This window comes from Dermacentor andersoni, chromosome 5 (genome assembly GCF_023375885.2).
Source record: "Dermacentor andersoni chromosome 5, qqDerAnde1_hic_scaffold, whole genome shotgun sequence".
Classification (NCBI taxonomy): Eukaryota; Metazoa; Arthropoda; class Arachnida; order Ixodida; family Ixodidae; genus Dermacentor; species Dermacentor andersoni.
The window spans coordinates 56,873,169-56,889,762 of record NC_092818.1 but is presented as its reverse complement, the minus strand read 5'-3'; positions in this window follow the sequence as shown (position 1 = coordinate 56,889,762).

The following is a 16,594-nucleotide window of genomic DNA, read 5'->3' as shown; positions in this document are numbered from 1 at the left end:
ATACCACCCGATACTTGACCTAAGTCCCCAAAGCAGGAGAAACGCGCAGCGCGGCCCGCGGCACTCCGCACCTTCTTTTTCATCCAGCAACGGTGCTCAAAGTCTCATGGCGTAGAAAATGTCGCAAACTTTTTGGCAAAGCTCCAAATGCTTCCCTAAGGACAGACTCTGTGCACGTTGTAAAGGTTATGTAGCAGGTCGCATTTAGTGTTGTTGTGGCGTCCTTCCGAAGCTTTTTCGCCTGCTGGCGACCCGGCGCAGCGTCTGAAGACGACGCCAACAAGATGCCGCTGCTGTTCGTGCTCATGGTGGCCATTTGCTTTGCAGAAGCGGTGGTCCGCTGCGCGCCCTCCGCTGAAGCGAGGAAATCAGCGAGCACTCGACGCGCTCCGTAAAAGTAATGAAAGTGCTGGCCGCTTCAGCATAGCGCACATGCGCAAGGGCGTCTACGCTGGCCCGCTGTGCCCGCTGAACTACAACTCTTAAGTTTGACGGGGAAATGAGAGGAAGGAATGGCTGCGAAGCCGCGAAACCTGCTCTTGGTGTTCTTTCCGTACCATTACATCAAGGTGATGCGCTGTCTCTTCGACTTTGTGACAGGCAAAGCAGTTGCTTTCAATCAGCTTATTTGAGGGTGCTGCTTTATGATGCGGGTGGGAACGCAGTCACGTGGTGTTCCTCATATTTCGCGGGGTTTACTTATCAGTCGAAAAAGTAAGTACGCAATTAGTATGTCACTAAAAATACCACAGATAAACGTCCATTGGATGTTCCTACGTATGTCAAATTGACATTTTACCTAGTTACTCAGTTGACACTCTACCTCATTAACTAATTACCTCATTAAATCTCAGTAACAAAGGTTTCCACTGTACTGTAAACGATATGCGCTAGATTTTCTTCGAGTAACGCAAATGCTCATCTTTTCCCACCTTGGTGCTTGATAGATGGGTCACCCTGTACATAATATCTTCTGCTGTGCTATTCTTGGTACGTTAACGAAGACCGAAGGCTTAATGTTTTATGTTCTCAGCAGGTCACAGCGCTAAGCACAACGCCTTACACAGTGAGGTGCCTGTAGGACAACGAACTACGCAACGGTTATGACCTCCATAGCCTCCAATACATCACTACGTGGAGCACGCCCATTGGGGAAGACGTTGCGAAGGCACTCGTCAAAGAATCTAACCTCAAATCTTTTGCACAGAGTAAGTGTCATGGGTCGAAATTCTGAATTGGCCAACTACTCGTTAAAAAGAAGCCTTAATCTTCCTTTTGTAATCAGTTAACGTTAGATTTACGGGAACGTTACTAAGAGATTGCTTAAAGGAATAAAAATCCGCCTCTGCGGTTTTGCCGTCTATGATACGGATTATCTCCAGCACCTTAGTACCCTAATCGTCACCGTGGTTTACATGGGCGTAATAGACTGGTGTTACGAGTGATTCGCGAAAGTGCTCACTTTTCCTGGAGGTTGACAGTGGCAAGATAACTAAACTTTGTTTCGGCTCTTGTATTTTCATTTGAGCAGCGTATGGTCATACGTAGATACCTTTCATCCCAGTGGGTCTCTACAACGCGCCCCCCAATTACAAGTCTATCGGATGTTTTGCAGTTGGCCTAGAAGCACTGGTAAGAATACCAATCTTTTTGTCTGCTTTAAACAACGCAAATTACACTTGTCAGAGTCATCCAGCAGGAATAGTGGGAGCCGAATTGGTGCCGTCTGTATATGTTGGGTTCTCTCGCGCCACAATGAACTTTAAAATTATGTTTGTCGAGCGGCGGGCAAAATAATTGCGAAACAGTTACGTAGGGACTACTGCGAGGACGCCCAATATGAAGCTATTGAGTAGCACTTAACGAGAGTATATTCAATCAGTGTCGTAACCAAGTCCGTTTTCGCCCTTGCTCAAATTGATGGTTTGTTGTTGTAGTTGTTTACTCAATAATGAGACCCTGTGAAAATAAACAATCCGCCTCATTACAGCCTGCGAAAGTGGATGTACAGGGGAGCGGATGTGGGCGTTATACAACCACCGCCACCACAAGCAAAGTGCGTCAAGCGCGCACGCACGTGTGCGCAGGTGCAGCATATATGCTCATTCTTCTAGGCCGTCCACAAAGCGCAAGTGCCTTATAAAACGAAATTATTGTTTAAAAGTAAATTGGGTAAAACAATACGTAAAGTACGACTTACACACAAGCTGCAAAGATGATCGCTTCGGATTTTTTATTCGAATATACGGGAAAACATAAACCTCATAGGCAAAGCCCTTTTCCAGCTCTATTTAAGGTCTAAGTGGCCTCGGCCTCTAGGTGGCGGTACCGTCATCACAGCAAACACACTCATTCTTGAAGGCCTAGCACATAGCATTATTGAAGTAATGAAATTTCTCAAAGTAAAATGCGTCGGGAAATTCGTAAAGCACGACTTACACACAGCCTGCAGACATGATAACATAGAACTGTAATTCGATTATACAAGAAAACATATTTCTGTTACGTGGAAACTGAAACGCAAACCCTTTTTCCAGTTGCTGTTTTTTCCGTGAGCACGCCTCAAGAAATCCCGACCAACTAGAGGGTGACAGCTTCGCTGTAAGCATGGTTGTTTGTTTCTTCAAAGAAGTAAGAATGTGCGAAGTTTAGTATAGCAGATGGTTTGTCTTTCCTGCTTAAAGAAAGTCCTCCGTTTTGTCTTTTGTTTTATTTACGTTGAAGCGGGGCTTAGCTGGAGCGGAAAGAGCCACATGCGCCTCTACCATTGCAGTGGAAAGCCGTCCAATGGGTAGGTTGCTCAAATTTTCAGTGTAACGTTTCTGTTCGCCACGTGCTTCTGCATGTGTCCAGGTGTTCTGAAGGTACATGAAATCTACGTATATTATATAGTATACTTGTCGAAATGTCCACACTCATAGTTGTATTTCGTCACCACCTGTAATCTTGTTTTGTTTTTCTTGCGTCTGCTTGTCCAACTTTTCTAGCGCGTGGTAGATAACAGGAAACACGATCGTCCATCCAACCCTTCCTCTAGTCTTACGAATGAAATCTCTTCTTGGCTCCTTGCGTTGACGTTTATCATAGCTTCCGTGATGGCTTTCACACAGGTAAGGGGCACAGAAGGAAAAATCCTCTGGAACCATGGCAACGCCGAGAGCTCGTGGTGCGAAGTCCAAGCCTGGTGCGTGGATACTGGGGGAGACTGCACGAGCCCATCACCGACGAAAAAGGCTGGTACAGCACAGGTAGGAGTGCATATGGAATGTGCACTTACCAGGTGTTTTGAGAAACAGTTGAGCGATAGCACTTGCCAGATGCATGCCCAGTGAAATAAGCAGTAATGCTTACGAATTGAGTGTTACTTCTTCACACGTAAAACACGGAAGACAAATGTATCGTTATCTGTACGTTTCGTTATTCATTCATCAACATATATTTAACCACTTCGTTCAGGAACAATCTATGACTTCGTACAAAACAACGCGAGTATCTGGAAATTTTTTGCAAACATTTTTTTTCCTAAATGCAATTAGTGTGAATGAGCCCACTGAATGCCTTCACTAGTATTCCTCTTGTATTAGCGTGAACAGCTTTTGTATAGCCTTCTCTCTGGTCATGCAACGCCTGTATTAGTTCATGCCCGTGCAAGGCGCCTTTGTTGAGGCTTATAAAATTAAGCTGGTTGAGCACCCAACCAGGTGTATACAATCACGTCTGCGCGATTGAAGCGAAAAGATAAAGGATTGTCATGAGGGAGGACCTGTGAGGCTGTTTGAAACAACGCGTGCTGTACGGCCTTCGAGAAGAGGAATAAAGGGAAAGGAAGGATGAATTCCATGATGACCGTGATAGCAGACGCTTTCGAGCACGTGGTCAATGCAAGCTTTCATTAAAGTTGTTCATCTGAACCACAATTCATGGAAATCTCCACATAGCGGCTAATTTCGTCGCGAGCACATGGTTGTCCCGGCCATGAGCCCCGGATACATTTTTATGGCACTAGCGTCACAGCGCAAATTTGGATACGGTACGTAATTAAAGACGTAGAAGAAGAGCTTTGTCCTCATCGGTTCATTTTTTCCTGTTCATTGGCCCAGGTTTCATAGACCACAAATTATATATGTGCAAACATTACTTGAACCAGTAAATGCGCAAAGTGGCGATGTGCTTCCTAATAATAGGCATTCAAATTACCGAGAGATCAGGTAGGATGACATTTTTCCAAACCACGCGAAGCTACTACCATACGGCATCTTAAACGCCATGTTGCAAGGCCACCTAAGCACCATAGAAACAAATATTATCAGTGCAACAGATGCTTCACAGTGCGCTGAAAAAGCTGGCATTGGAATATCTTGTCCTGCACTCGACTGGTCTTTATCTGTAAGATTGCCTGATTTTGTGCCTATTTTTCTGGCCGAGTTGCTAGGAGTAATCCTAGCTTTACGTAAATTAGACCAAATGAATACAACGGCTGCTATTCTTACTGACTCCCTTTCTGTATGATCTTGCCTTACCGCTACTAATGAGTCACCCATGCGAAAACTCTTCCACTTACTTGTTCCTGCCCATGTGTAATGTATTCATTTGATTTGGGTGCCTGGTTATAAAGGCTTCTTTTTTAATGAAACTGCCGATTCACTGGCAAATACATCAACATCCGGCCCTGTTCTTCCTATTCTACCAGTGACAGCCCAGATCACGGCGGCAAGATTTCGGATGCGATCAATTAGATTAGCCTTATCAAGCGCACATTTGACTGCTTCTCCAGAGTATAAGCACCTGGCATTTCCCTGGCATGGCGAATCCTGTTTCACAAAGATGCTTGACATCTGCCTCACCAAATTACGCTGCCGCATTCCCTCCCTAAATGTACATTTACACAAGTCGGGTTTGGTTCCCTCCCCCAGCTGTTCTTTTCGTGATGAGGAGGAGACGACACAGCAATTTCTTCTATCTTGTTGCCGCTCTACTGTGTTAAGAAAAAGATTGTTGGACATACCTTTTCGAAGAATTGGCCTGGACTTGACAGAACATGCAATTCTTTCGTTCGGGGCGTCCACTTTGGGATTCAGCTACAGGGATGCATGCTTCGCTGTCCAAACATTCCTTACAGAATCTAAAGAAATGCCCTGCTAAATTCTTTTTTTGCTTTTACTTTTAAAATAATTATTGCTCATTCAATATGACCTTCCTGATTTTATTTTAACAGTTAATTCTGCACTATTCAATGCTGTTCTCATAGATATTAGGAAATTTATGCTTCATACCTTCAGGCCTTGTGGATGTCTCGTGCTGAAGATGCCCTCTCGGTGAGCGCATATTTCACCCCTCATCTTTTAAGAGGTTCAATACATACAAGCATTTGTCTAGCAAACCAGATTTTTTTCAAGGGAATTTTCCACGTCTCAGTAATTTCTCTCGTCGTATTCGAGTGCTGATTGCCGTGTTATAGTTTGTTAACGAAGCTTTCCCTCAAGTCTAAATATTTTAAGGCAGTTTTCCTAGCCTCTAAAGCCGCTCGAGTTCGCTCTTCTCCTTGAGCGACCATTTTTCCTAGAAAGTATGCCTTCCAACTACTCCGCCCTTAAACTGGCTCTCTCAACTACTACACGCAGAGACAAAGCAACAGCGCGCGCATTAGATCCCATCGATGAGATGAATATTTACAATTAGTATTAGGGTTATAATTATATTCGAGTGCTGATTGCCGTGCTATCGTTTGCTAACGAAGCTTTCCCTCAAGTCTAAATATTTTAAGGCAGTTTGTCGTGTGCGTATCATGGCCACGCACGCTTATATCGCCTTCCGTTTCTCTACCACGGGATGCGCTTTAAAACCACGGCGCTGTAATTTTGCTTCAGAGACTTTCCTTCCCTCCCTTCTTCTCCACCCTTAAACTGGCTCTCTTAACTACTACACACAGAACAAAGCAACAGCGCGCGCATTAGATCCCATAGATGAGATGAATATTTACAATTAGTATTAGGGTTATAATTATATTCGAGTGCTGATTGCTGTGCTATCGTTTGTTACCGAAGCTTTCCCTCAAGTCTAAATGTTTTAAGGCAGTTTGTCATGTGCGTGTCATGGCTACGCACGCTTATATCGCATTCCGTTTCTCTACCACGGGTGCGCTTTAAAACCACGGCGCTGCAGTTTTTTGCTTTTCTCTTCTTTCTTCTACTCCGCCCTCAAACTGGCTCTCTTAACTGTACTACACGCAGAGACAAAGAAACAGCGCGCGCATGCGATCCCATAGATGAGATGAATATATATATATATATATATATATATATATATATAGAAAACTATCAGTCATAGCTCTCGTAGTATAGCCCTCTGGGCCGTTCCCTTTTTTTTTTCGAAAGTAGTCCTATTAGGGTTATTATAATTACACGAAGGTATTTCGCCCTCATCAGCAGCAGTCCTTGGTATAGTTATTCTGGCGGCTAGCTTCCCACGCTATGCGTGCCGCCATCGCACCTGGTTAAGCTTTTCCTAGACGCTAGAGTTATGCTTTGTCCGCGCAACCTTGAGCGATCGGAAAGCGCGTTTCCCCCTCTTGGCCGGCGGAGAAGGGAGGCTTCGTTCCGGCCGCGAAGCTCTCCACATCTCTGTAAGGTGCCTTGTGGATGTCTCGTGCTGAAGATGCCCTCTCGGTGAGCGCATATTTCACCCCTCATCGTTTAAGAGGTTCAATACATACAAGCATTTGTCTAGCAAACCAGATATTTTTCAAGGGAATTTTCCACGTCTCAGTAATTTCTCTCGTCGTATTCGAGTGCTGATTGCCGTGTTATAGTTTGTTAACGAAGCTTTCCCTCAAGTCTAAATATTTTAAGGCAGTTTTCCTAGCCTCTAAAGCCGCTCGAGTTCGCTCTTCTCCTTGAGCGGCCATTTTTCCTAGAAAGTATGCCTTACAACTACTCCGCCCTTAAACTGGCTCTCTCAACTACTACACGCAGAGACAAAGCAACAGCGCGCGCATTAGATCCCATAGATGAGATGAATATTTACAATTAGTATTAGGGTTATAATTATATTCGAGTGCTGATTGCCGTGCTATCGTTTGCTAACGAAGCTTTCCCTCAAGTCTAAATATTTTAAGGCAGTTTGTCGTGTGCGTATCATGGCCACGCACGCTTATATCGCCTTCCGTTTCTCTACCTCGTGATGCGCTTTAAAACCACGGCGCTGTAATTTTGCTTCAGAGACTTTCCTTCCCTCCCTTCTTCTCCACCCTTAAACTGGCTCTCTTAACTACTACACACAGAACAAAGCAACAGCGCGCGCATTAGATCCCATAGATGAGATGAATATTTACAATTAGTATTAGGGTTATAATTATATTCGAGTGCTGATTGCTGTGCTATCGTTTGTTACCGAAGCTTTCCCTCAAGTCTAAATATTTTAAGGCAGTTTGTCGTGTGCGTATCATGGCTACGCACGCTTATATCGCATTCCGTTTCTCTACCACGGGTGCGCTTTAAAACCACGGCGCTGCAGTTTTTTGCTTTTCTCTTCTTTCTTCTTCTCCGCCCTTAAACTGGCTCTCTTAACTGTACTACACGCAGAGACAAAGAAACAGCGCGCGCATGCCATCCCATAGATGAGATGAATATATATATATATATATATATATATAGAAAACTATCAGTCATAGCTCTCGTAGTATAGCCCTCTGGGCCGTTCCCTTTTTTTTTTTCGAAAGTAGTCCTATTAGGGTTATTATAATTACACGAAGGTATTTCGCCCTCATCAGCAGCAGTCCTTGGTATAGTTATTCTGGCGGCTAGCTTCCCACGCTATGCGTGCCGCCATCGCACCTGGTTAAGCTTTTCCTAGACGCTAGAGTTATGCTTTGTCCGCGCAACCTTGAGCGATGTGTGAGGCTCGGAGCAGGAGCTGTGGCGCTTGAAAGTAGCCAGGGGCCTGACGAACCAACCGACTGAGCTATCTTTCCGGGCAACATCGAAGGGTCACGAGTTCAAATCACCTGTTATGTTCCTTTTTTTTTACCGCCCCTTTTTCTTTCTTTTTCTTTTCTTTCTTTTAATGTCTTTTCCTTTATTTTATCACTGTACGGGAACCCTCCTAAAAAAAAAAGAAAGATATATATCTGCAAATATGTATGGCCTCACACTCACATGTGCAGGTCATAAATACCAGGTTCTCTAGCCGAGTGCCATCCATGCGGTATAACCGAGCTCAGATTGGTCCACCTTGACTGACCAAGTAGGGCACCACTGTAGGTTAAATGAGGCGTACAACTCCTGCGGGACCCGCCGTGGTTGCTAAGTGGTTATGGTGTTAGACTGCTGAGCACGGGGTCGCGGGATCGGAGCCCGACCACGGCGGCCGCATTTCGATGGGGGCGAAATGCGAAAACACCCGTGTACTTAGAATTAGGTGCACGTTAAAGAACCCCAGGTGGTCGAAATTTTCGGAGTCCTCCACTACGGCGTGCATAATCAGAAAGTGGTTTTGTCACGTAAAACCCCATAAATTAATTTTTAATTTAACTCCTACGGGGACGGTAGAGTATCCGTCTCCAGTGCAAGAGGACCGTGATTCAAATCCCGGTGCCGCGCGATTCTCCACCGGAAAATACAAAAAAAAACCGTGTGTTGAGAAAATTGCACAAACAGGCCTGGAGTGCGGCCTGATCCCGGTGACCAGAACCGGTAACGCACTCTCTCACCAGAGCAGGCTTGGCCACCCTGGTGCAGTACTTGGCCACAACCTCCTATATGAATACAACAATCGAACCCCGGCCCTCAGTCCCCAGCAGCCGCGAAGCAACTGACCACGGCGGCGGTCAGATCTGTGACGCTGCAGAGGGTGCTAAGAATACCTGGCTCCGGACAGGCCGCCATTGGAATCTGAACCTGGCAACGTTTAACGTTAGAACGCTATCTAGTGAGGCGAGTCTAGCAGTGTTATTGGAGGAATTAGAGGGTAGTAAATGGGATATAATAGGGCTCAGTGAGGTTAGGAGGACAAAAGAAGCATATACAGTGCTAAAAAGCGGGCATGTACTGTGTTACCGGGGCTTAGCGGAGAGACGAGAACTAGGAGTCGGATTCCTGATTAATAAGGAAATAGCTGGTAACATACAGGAATTCTATAGCATTAACGAGAGGGTGGCATGTCTTGTTGTGAAACTTAATAAGAGGTACAAAATGAAGGTTGTACAGGTCTACGCTCCTACATCTAGTCATGATGACCAGGAAGTCGAAAGCTTTTATGAAGACGTAGAATCGGCGATAGGTAAAGTCAAAACAAAATACACTATACTGATGGGCGACTTCAATGCCAGGGTAGGCAAGAAGCAGGCTGGAGACAAGTCAGTGGGGGAATATGGCATAGGCTCTAGGAATAGCAGAGGAGAATTATTAGTAGAGTTTGCAGAACAGAATAATATGCGTATAATGAATACCTTTTTCCGCAAGCGGGTTAGCCGAAAGTGGACGTGGAGGAGCCCGAATGGTGAGACTAGAAATGAAATCGACTTCATACTCTGCGCGAAACCTGGCATCATTCAAGACGTAGACGTGCTCGGCAAGGTACGCTGCAGTGACCACAGGATGGTAAGAACTCGAATTAGCCTAGACTTGAGGAGGGAACGAAAGAAACTGGTACACAAGAAGCCAATCAATGAGTTAGCGGTAAGAGGGAAACTAGAGGAATTCCGGATCAAACTACAGAACAGGTATTCGGCTTTAACTCAGGAAGAGGACCTTAGTGTTGAAGCAATGAACGACAATCTCATGGGCATCATTAAGGAGTGCGCAATAGAAGTCGGTGGTAACGCCGTTAGACAGGAAACCATTAAGCTATCGCAGGAGACGAAAGATCTGATCAAGAAACGCCAATGTATGAAAGCCTCTAATCCTACAGCTAGAATAGAACTGGCAGAACTTTCTAAGTTAATCAACAAGCGTAAGACAGCGGACATCAGGAACTATAATATGGATAGAATTGAACAGGCTCTCAGGAACGGAGGAAGCCTAAAAACAGTGAAGAAGAAACTAGGAATAGGCAAGAATCAGATGTGTGCGTTAAGAGACAAAGCCGGCAATATCGTTACTAATATGGACGAGATAGTTCAAGTGGCTGAGGAGTTCTATAGAGATTTATACAGTACCAGTGGCACCCACGACGATAGTGGAAGAGAGAATAGCCTAGAGGAATTCGAAATCCCACAGGTAACGCCAGAAGAAGTAAAGAAAGCCTTAGTAGCTATGCAAAGGGGGAAGGCAGCTGGGGAGGATCAGGTAACAGCAGATTTGTTGAAGGATGGTGGTCAGATTGTTCTAGAGAAACTGGCCACCCTGTATACGCAATGCCTCATAACCTCGAGCGTACCGGAATCTTGGAAGAACGCTAACATAATCCTAATCCATAAGAAAGGGGACGCCAAAGACTTGAAAAATTATAGACCGATCAGCTTACTGTCCGTTGCCTACAAAGTATTTACTAAGGTAATCGCAAATAGAATCAGGAACACCTTAGACTTCTGTCAACCAAAGGACCAGGCAGGATTCCGTAAGGGCTACTCAACAATGGACCATATTCACACTATCAATCAGGTGATAGAGAAATGTGCAGAATATAACCAACCCTTATATATGGCTTTCATTGATTACGAGAAAGCGTTTGATTCAGTCGAAACCTCAGCAGTCATGGAGGCATTGCGGAATCAGGGTGTAGATGAGCCATATGTAAAAATACTGGAAGATATCTATAGCGGCTCTACAGCCACCGTAGTCCTCCACAAAGAAAGCAAAAAAATCCCTATAAAGAAAGGCGTCAGACAGGGAGATACGATATCTCCAATGCTATTCACAGCATGTTTACAGGAGGTATTCAGAGGCCTGGAGTGGGAAGAATTGGGGATAAAAGTTGATGGAGAATACCTTAGCAACTTGCGATTCGCTGATGATATTGCCTTGCTTAGTAACTCAGGAGACCAATTGCAATGCATGCTCACTGACCTGGAGAGGCAAAGCAGAAGGGTGGGTCTGAAAATTAATCTGCAGAAAACTAAAGTACTGTTTAACAGTCTCGGAAGAGAACAGCAGTTTACGATAGGTAGCGAAACACTGGAAGTGGTAAGGGAATACATCTACTTAGGGCAGGTAGTGACCACGGATCCGGATCATGAGACTGAAATAACCAGAAGAATAAGAATGGGTTGGGGTGCGTTTGGCAGGCATTCTCAAATCATGAACAGTAGGTTGCCACTATCCCTCAAAAGGAAAGTGTACAACAGCTGTGTGTTACCAGTACTCACATATGGGGCAGAAACCTGGAGGCTTACGAAAAGGGTTCTGCTGAAATTGAGAACGACGCAACGAGCTATGGAAAGAAGAATGATGGGTGTAACGTTAAGGGATAAGAAAAGAGCAGATTGGGTGAGGCAACAAACGCGGGTAAACGACATCTTAGTTGAAATCAAGAAAAAGAAATGGGCATGGGCCGGACATGTAATGAGGAGGGAAGATAACCGATGGTCACTAAGAGCTACGGACTGGATTCCAAGAGAAGGGAAGCGTAGCAGGGGGCGGCAGAAAGTTAGGTGGGCAGATGACATTAAGACGTTTGCAGGGACAACATGGCCACAATTAGTACATGACCGGGGTAGTTGGAGAAGTATGGGAGAGGCCTTTGCCCTGCAGTGGGCGTAACTAGGCTGATGATGATGATGATGCCTAATTTGGAATAATCCACCCAATTCTTGGCCAATCCCCCATGTTGGGTAGGAGCAATACGTGTCACAGGCAACAACAACAACAACATGATTGCCCTGTGTTCTGCTTTCGTTCTGTAACCTTAGCAGCACAGCAAATGGCCAACTAGCCTAACCCATCACACACCTGCGATTGCGACTTCGTAAAGCTTCCGACTGCACAATCGCCCGAAGCTTGGGAGCAGCCGGTTATAATGCGCTTTACTTCGGGGGGTACGCAGATGACCTGTGCTACTACGACAAAGACAGCTGGCTGTACCTAGTTGCGCGGCTGAACGACTACTTCTGCATCCGTGGGTGCAAGTATTGGCCAGCTGAAGTCGATGCCATGCTGCTCAAGTGTCCAGGGGTTCATTACTGCGCCGTCGTTGGAATACCACATCTTGAAGCTGGAGAAGTGGCGCACGCTATGGTTGTGCCCGCGCCACAAGCAAGAACACTGAGAGCTGAACACGTCACTCAATTTGTGGAAGGTTAGCATTTCCTATTTTAGTTCTTGTTCTTCTTTCAAGCTTACTGCGTGCGACGTCCTCATTATATAGAAAGTTCTCTGGTTGGTTTCTGGCAGCCTTACCTTAACTTCACAGGCCAGCGTAAATGCCTCATCAGCTTTAAAAGTTAGCGGTTTGAGCTTGTTGGTATGTATAATTGGCGAGATTAGAGAGGAAATACGGGAAAGGACGAGTACACAACGTGGCAGACGACGACAAGCCCTAACTTCCATCTGGGATGCATGGTGCCAGAACACGCAAATAAGTAGAAGACGAACGAAAAACACGTGATCGACCACGAATGTCGCTAATAAAAACCAGCAGAAGAGGCACTATCGCAAGGTGCATGCGTTGGCACTTCCCAGAAAGCTGATTTCTTTGCAACAAAGAGACACAGACTGCTAGCTTGCAGATAAGCCGCGCGGGCGTGTCATCTGAGCAGCTTCAACGATGATGCGAGTGCACGATCATACCAGTGTTGGTACAATATTTGCGTTTTTTCGAAAACTGCAGCGTTGTGCAAGAAAGTCATATTTTCCAATGCGGAAATTATTCACGCGTTCTCGTAGGCGGCCTTTCCGACACCTGCCGGTCTGACCCACGTGAAATGCTCTGTATGACACATCATAAAAAGTCAACAAACACTGACACCAAGGACTACATAGAGGGAATTACTTGTGCTTAATAAATCAAATAAGGAAACGGTAAATTATAGGAAATTAAAGTGGATTAATTTATCGTTTGTTTATTTCATTTATTAAGCACAAGTAATTTCCCGTATGTTGTTCTTGGTGTCAGTATTTGTTGGCTGCTTATGATATGACTAATAAAAATCGGGCCCCTCGATTAATCCCCTTTCTTCTCTGTACGACACAACTATTTTAAGGCGGAAGCAGTGAGTGGCTCGTTGCGCGGTGACCTTGAGCGAAACACGACAGGACCAAAAAATGGTACGAGAACCCACGTGACCTCCTCCCAGCGAGCGGCGTGTGGAGAGGGAACGTGCGGCGCGCGCAGAAAGAAACAAAGGTGTTTCATCGCTGACGTCATGAAGCAACGGCGGCGGTTCTGGCGACAGTCGACTGCGAAGTGAAAGAGACGGCGATGGAGGACGCTCAATAAATTGTTCTGTACACTTATTTCGTTCGACTAAAACCGGTGGTAAACGTATGCCAGCAGACAGTGTTTAACCAAGATATCCCTAGCATTATCTTAAGCAACGTTCATGTTTTGCTCTCATTTATTTCATAATTTCTTTTCCTCTTTGTCGAGCTAACGCATTGAAGGCATGCTGGTTGGAAGGAGGCGTCATATTTGTCGACATGACTTCACGCAGCAATAGAGGAAAGCTTGTCAGGCGTCAGCTCGTCCAGTGGATTATCGGGAAGCGAGAGCAGGGAGGCATCAACAGTCGGGAAGATGAGGCGTAAAATCTAGCAGATTGCCCAAGCAACGCTTCCCCGAACTGCGCAAAACACATCCCGCACTTGGGGTGCGTATTGATGGTGCAAAATTCTAGTATTATTAATTCGAAAGCATTATATGGCCAATGAAGTGAAAAATCCGGCATCCGTTTTATCTTCCGATGGTACCAAAACCCACGTGACCAAATCATGACGTAACGTTCCCAGCGCTGGAACTGTTGCGGCTCGCACTGCAAAATTCTACGGTGAAGAGTCATGGCGTCGAACCTGGACCCCTTCTAAAATTGGATTAAGATGGATTAAAGTCGATTAAAGTGGGTGAACGTATATTAACTTTGGTACACATTACAGCAAGGTGGATTAGGCTGGATGAATTTGGAGTTATAATTTAATGTGATAACTTAGACAAGTCATCATGTTTTCGCACTCAAATCACCTAAGGAGACTTAAGTGAGTGTCACTTCTTAATAAAGTGTACGTTGAACGGCGTGTTCCGGTATTTCATATCTCTTAACAAGATGAAGCCCAACACGAATGGTCATAACGCTCGCGGACACCGTGACAACGTAAACCTGAGAAAGGAGGTTTTGCTTTTTGGGTTCATTATGCATAGCACGTTCACCTTGAAAAACTTTCGATGTAGCAGGTGTTCTGTGTTGTATATTGGAAACGTAAGAGTACGGCATTTTTACCTAAGTTCTACTTTTCCTTTTGGTTGTGCAGCTTAGGAGCTTTTTGTAATTATTAGAAGCATGTACACAATTCCTCGCAAAATAAATTTGAATGTGGCGTTTTAATGTGTGTTTTACACACGCACACACGCACACACAATGAGCAGTAAGGCATGTTGTTGGACTAGTCGGTTGATAAACCCAGCAATAACATTCAACTGCGCGAAGGCAAGACCTGAACACAAACCTAGACGCACACACAAAGCGCATACTTCCAAATGGCTATATTCCGTGAAGGCAAGGAATCTATAAAGGTCTCCAAAATAGCAAAACAAGGAACAATCAGAAAGAAATCGTGCGTTTGTTTTGTTTTGCTAATTCAAAGAACCTTATAAATTTCCTGCCTTCACGAAGTTTATAATTTTCGCTGAGTACAATGAGCAGCCTGTGAATACTGGCATTTTACATATTACTAGAGAGAGTCTTGTTTCTCGAGTCGTTCCGCATCTCCGAACATAAAGTTCAAATAGACGAGTTTTCTTTCATTACTATGAGCAGTACTCACTGAATACAGATGTGGCATAACAATCAACCCGGACACAAGCGCAGTTTGGAGGAAGACAGCGCGATGTAACCAGGATATAGCGCGTTCTAAAAAGAGAAGAGTGTCTGGGTCTTTATGTTCAAGTTTGCTTTTGGAAAGTTAAAATAGCTACGTATTCAAAGCTCGAAGTACTAACGGTGGTGTTTCAATGATTTGTGCAAGGAAGCTCTGCACGCTGGCCCTTTTGAAATAAAATAATTCAGGAGCCGGTGGAATTAGAGTTATAGCTTCAGCATAACATACCTTCTAAGCTCACCCACAATGAGGATGCATCAGACGAAAAGAAAAAGCAGCAAGATGAAACAATTCTGAATTAACCACGCACGCAGTTAAGCCCTTCCATCGTACGCTCCACCGCGCACATCTTCCAACACTTGCTCTGCAGCTTTATTCCAACGTATAGCTTGAAGCTTCAATTCATCTTGTATTTCGCGATCCTAAAACTCTCTGCGCTCGCGATGCGTCCCCAGATTGCGTTGCCGGTCACTCGCCCCCGCAGTACGCTGGTGAGGCACCGTTATTAGCTTTATAATGCCAAAAGTAGAGAGGAAATACACGTGGTGATAAATCATGCTCTATGCATTCCTTCGTGCAATAACACGACAGGACATGGAGACGGACAAGGCACAGGCGTTTCGGCGTTGAATATTATTCGCACATATTAACAAACTAATACAGCAACATAATAAAATTTTGTACGCGTTCCATCAAACACCTGTTCTCGAGCACTCCGCCAGCGGGAAGTCATGCATGCCAGAAAAAAAGGTAGAGTGTCACAAAGTTGAAATTTCGAGCAGGAGGGTTGGGATAGATCAACAGCTGTGCGGAGTTCGAACAAGCAACACGAAGAACATGAAACGCGAATAACATGAAGCGCGACCAAGAAAGATGAACACCAAGAACATAAAGCTCCAGTACGGGCACGTACGTAGGTGTATTTGAGATGAACTCCTATAGATGCCACCAATTATGCACTGTTTTAAAGCTAGTTAAAGTGGCGGCAACGTCTTCACGCACAACGTGGCTTTGTTCGTAAGCAGTTAAGAGTGCTTGTCGGTAATTATTTCCGTTTTTGAAAAGAAAGTACGAAGAAGCAAGAGAACCATTCTAAGGTACAGTGATCTTGGAGGCAGAAGGCGCGCACTTGTAATACAACACGTCTACGATGTTACCCGCTGGCCTCCCGCTACCATATATATCCACTGCGTGCAACTCGTTATACAGTCCGTGCTCTTTCTTCACTATATTATAGCAATATAACAGATAGTCGCACCTTGAGTATTCTCTCACATTCATGTGGGTCTGGTAGCAACTGCTCCTCTTTTTTGTATCTTTGGGTGGCAGTCAGTACAATTAAGCACGGATGTGTTGTTGCTCGGCGGATGTCCGGAGAATGAGGTATATCTCACCGTGCCTGCTGAATACCCTGTTTGTAAACTATGCCCGTGCGCAAAAGCACACCGAACACAAAGGCCAGGTACGGTGATGGTGATGTCTGACAAGAGAAACAAAGTCCCTATAGATGGCACGGGTACCACAAGAACAGCGCCCTCAAAGAACGAAAAATTCAGTCCTCTCAGGGCCTTTAAATATGAAGAAATGACAAACGTCTGCCCTGACCTGTAACCGTCCTGTCAACTTGCAAT